Genomic DNA, 4,803 nt, shown 5'->3' on the forward strand with positions numbered 1-4,803 from the left:
TTAAACTTTGCTAATAAAGAACATGTGCACACAGAAAAACACTGGGCATCTTAATTAAATGTTAATGGACAGTTTATTTTGGATGATGGAATTACAGGTATTTAAAAATGTTTTAAAAATAAATCCCAATATGAACTATCATATATTGTTTGGGGAACATGAATTACAATAATATTAAACACACATGCCCTAAATATTAAGACACTACCTTGCAGAGGAGTGGCTAACATTGTTTTGGGAGAGGACTGAGTGGGAGAGGATGTGGTGTGAAGAGGCTGGGGGAGGGGGGCTGGAACCCTTGGAGAAAGTCACCAGACAGAGCTTGGCTCCAGCCCAACCAGAGTAGGCTGGGGGCCCTGTCTTTTCTGCCTACTGCCCTTCATTGCTTCTGGAGGGCCTTAATTTTTTCCTGAAGGCCAGACCCAGTCCCACTTGGGCTGTGCTCCTCCCATAGGCACCTCCTCTGTCTCATTCCCCCTTGTGTTTACTCTCCTGGGCTGGGGGCCCTGTCTTTTCTGCCTACTGCCCTTCATTGCTTCTGGAGGGCCTTAATTTTTCCCTGAAGGCCAGACCCAGTCCCACTTGGGCTGTGCTCCTCCCATAGGCACCTCCTCTGTCTCATTCCCCCTTGTGTTTACTCTCCTATTTGGCAGCCTCCAGTAGGATTCAAGGCCCTATGGAGAGAGATGTCATCCTTCATGCCTGGAGCCCTGCATACACAAAGCTCAGGCTTCCGCCAGAGCCAGAGCTGGCTCCACATCAGGGGAAGCTCTGGATCAAGGGCTGTTTGGAGACCCACAGGGAGGAAGCCTCACCTGCAGAACAGAAGCTGATCTCTGAAATCAAGCCAGGGCATCATCTAGTGATTCTCAACCTCAGCTGCACAACTGGAACCACCAGGAAGCATTAAAAAGTCCTGCTGCCTGAGCCTCACCCCAAAGGTTCTGATGTGACTTGCCACAGGCATGGCCTGGGCATCATGAGGCCTAAAGCTCCTCCAGCTATTTCTTAAGTGCAGCTGAGGCTGAGAACCACTCCATTTCATAGATGTGACATGTTCAAGGCCACCCAGCATTTCAGTGATAAGGTCTGCACAACAATGGCAGGAAATATCTATGGAGCACATACTCTGTGCTCTGTCCTGTCATTTCATCATCGCAACAGCCCTATGAGGTTTTGTCCTTTCTACCTTGCAGATGAAGATCAGTATGTTGTCCCAAGTCCTGCAGTTGCTCACTATTACTTGTGAACAGGCAGAATGTTCATGGAGAAGTATCAGCAGAACAAGAGCAGGACTCCACTGAAGGAACCTCTTTTTGCAGAGTGGAAAGGAGCTCATGCAAACACTCTTTCTTCCTTTCCTTTCTCCTGCCCTCCCTGCCTCCCTTCTCCCTTGTGGGAGTAATAAGCTCTCACACTTCAGTATGCATAAAACTCCCTGGGCTGCTAGTTAAAAATGCAAATTTCCTGGCTTTATCCCTGTACTTTCTGACTCATAAAATCTGGGGTTAGGCCCGGAATATGCATTTGAACAAGAAGCCCAGAGAATTCTAAAGCAGGAGATCCAAGGGCAAAATCCTAGGTTTGTCTCAAAACGTGTGGGTTCCTCGCTGGCTCCGGCTGCGCTGGTTGCTTAACTCCGTGCGCCTTCGTGTGACCATCCACACATCAAACCTCCTTCGGGATGTTAAGGTCCATAAGATCGTGGCTTGGAGGCTCATGTGGGTTTCCCAGCCAGTGAGTGCCCCTCAATCTGTTGAGTCCTCCATGGGGAACTCATTCCAAGAAGAAAAACACTGGCAAGCTCTTTGACCCAGATGAATCCGATATCATACGGGATCCCCACAATCACAGTAAGTGCTCACACCTCACAGGTCCACCATTAACGGAAACGTGCACATTTCTCAAGATCAGGCCTTCATGTTTTCAGTCCCTTCCGGCCAAGCAGGAAGAAAGGTAGTGTAATTTTGTTCTTACAACTGTATGGGGTAGGTGCCATTATCCCCATTTTACTAGTAAAAGACACTGTAGCTCAGAGAGGTTAAGCATATTGCCTCAGGACACACAGGGTATGAACTTGGCTTTGGCTCTACCAGCTGGCCTTCCAGGGAACTGCTCTCATCCCCATGGGAGAGGGTGAGAGAACCCCCTGGGGTCCCTGGTCCTAGGCAGGGTCCTAGTCACTGACCCACTTTTGGCTGCAAGACCTGGTAGGGGAGGGGCTGAGCTGCCCTCCAGGCCCCGGCAGTAGGACTCTGGGCATCTGACTGGAGGCCCCCAGCAGGAGTGAACCTTACCTGGGACAACTAGAACTGAGGTCCACCCTCCAGACTTAGACTTGTTGGCAGAGAAGTGATGGGCCCCGCCGATTCCAGGTTCTTGGGACAGTCCTGCCTGTCCTTTATTCCCGGCTGCTGCTTTGGAATGAAGGTGTGGGCAAGGGTGCCTTCAGCTCACTTCCAGGGCTGCAGGGGGAGTAGGGCTCAGGGTAGTGCTGGCCCGAAGCAAGCTGGGGAGAGGATCAGGCAGCAGCAGGGCTGGTGTGGGGTGGGTCAAGTTGTCATTTGGTTTGGGGTCAGCTGCAGACTAGCCCAGGTGGTAAGGGGATGTCCCAGACAGGAGGGGCTAGGTTTGCCTTGGCTGTCAGGAATGGCTTCCTAGGGGACGTGACAATTCAGCTGAGCCAAGTGCGGGAAAGAGGGGATGGCTCATGCAAAGCCCAGAGACAAGAGGTGCTCTGAGCCCAGGCCCGTGCCTTGGCTGTCAGGAATGGCTTCCTAGGGGACGTGACAATTCAGCTGAGCCAAGTGCGGGGAAGAGGGGATGGCTCATGCAAAGCCCAGAGACAAGAGGTGCTCTGAGCCCAGGCCCATGAGCCCAGGCCCGTGCTGGGTGCTGCCCAGGCAGATGGGGGAGACTGCATCTGTGCTCCAGGAGTTCTCCAGGCCCGGGAGCCACTAACCCAGGGGCTACAGCTGTGACAAGATGGCAGCTGCTGGACTAACATGCTTTCAGATAGGTGCGCTGGCCCCGCACCGAGCATCTTGTCTAATCATCACAACTCATCTGTAAGCTGCCTACATCACTCCCTATTTAGAGAGGAAACAGGCAGAGAGGCTTCATAGCTTGTCAAGGTCACGCAGCTATTAAACAGCAGGGCTGGAGTTTGAGCCCAGACTCTTTGGTCCAAAGTCTGCACCATCCTGTCACTCACCCGGTGGCTTCTTCAGCCCATGTCCACAGCCCTCCTCGACAGACAGAAGGGGACTCACTTGGCCCTCTCCCAAACTTGTCAGGGCAGGGAGCATTGTTCAGATGACCAGTGTCCCTCTCTCTTGGACAGCAGGGACCGGGGCAATGCTTGGGAAGAACCGAGGTTGTCCAGGCAACTGCCCAACTCCAAGCTCCACAGCTGGGGGTGGGGTGGGGAGTTCAGGGACTGCTCAAAGGGAGGGATAAGGAGGGGGTAAGGGAGTGAAAAGCCAGCTAGCTCTCAGCTAGTCTGTTCCAAGGAGCCATTTTAAGATCCCCTCTCCCTGAATCAGTTCTCTCACCGAGGCCCCCTGACGGGTCCAGTCACTGTTTCCCAGGAAGAAGGAAAGTTTCTCAAAGGCTCCTGGGGGGAGGAGTAGCCCAAACTTCAGCGGACCGGGTGTAGCTGTGAGCAAGCAATTAGCATATGAAAGGAGGAGGCCCGAGTGGAGCCAGGCGGCCAGGCAGCCGGGGCTGTCGCTTGGATACCAAGGTAGGGGCCGGGCGCAGGGAGGGAGCTTGCAGGGGGCACCAAACTGGAAGGCCATGGGGCCTGTGAGCCACATTCCCGAAATCTGGGGCACATGCCACTTCCTCTCAAGCCTCGGTCTCTTTTGCCATTTGTGACTCCTTTCAGGCCTCCGGGATGCCCATGGGGGTGGCAAGGCAGATCTAGACTGGAAGGTGGTGTCTGGGCTCCAAGGCCGCACCAGGGATGAAGTGACTGGTCACCCATGGGAAGGGAGTTCCCGATCATATCTCTGATGCTCTGCTGCTGCCTCCAAGGAGATCGCAGGACCGGCAGCTGCAGGTGCTCTCTCCTCTGCAAGCTCTTCCTGGCCTTTTTGTCTCTTCAGCTTCCCAATTTCTTTATTTTTTAAATTTTCTTTTAATTTTTAATTTTTATTGAATCAAAATTGACTATATAAATTTTGGGTTTCAACATTGAGCTATGTTGATCAAATCAATATTACTAGCATATATATTGTTACAAATCGTAATTATTATTTATGCCCCTTGTCCAATCCCTCCCCATCCCCCCTCTAATTACCCTAGATTTCTTCTCTCCCTCTGAAAGAATAATGGTTACTCTGTTGATTTGCTGCCCAAAAGATCTGTCCAATGCTGAGAGGCGTGATCAGGTCCCCCAATACTATCACAGAGCAGATGTCTCTTCTGTCACTATGAAATGGGCTCTGTGGAGACAGACATCCTCCTCCTTTCTTTGTCTCTGCTGGTGACTCTCCTTGTGTCAACTCACTCCAGTGGCTGGCGGACCATCTGTGTGGTGGTTGTGGCGTCTAGCTGCCTTCATGGCAGCCATGGTTATCGTGATGGCTGAGGTGGGCCACCCATGTGGAGGAGATGTTTTGGCCTGCTCCATGGTGCTGGCGGTGTGCCTGGTTGTGGAGAGTGTCCAATCTTCAGCTCCATACCCCAGGTTCCCAAGTGGGTCCTGAGGTGCTGGCACGGTGTGCCTGGTTGTGGAAGGGGTGTCTGGTCCCCTTCTCCATGCCCTAGGTCCCTGGGTTGGCCCCAAGGCACTGGGGC

This window comes from Galeopterus variegatus, unplaced genomic scaffold (genome assembly GCF_000696425.1).
Source record: "Galeopterus variegatus unplaced genomic scaffold, G_variegatus-3.0.2 Scaffold556, whole genome shotgun sequence".
Lineage (NCBI taxonomy): Eukaryota > Metazoa > Chordata > Mammalia > Dermoptera > Cynocephalidae > Galeopterus > Galeopterus variegatus.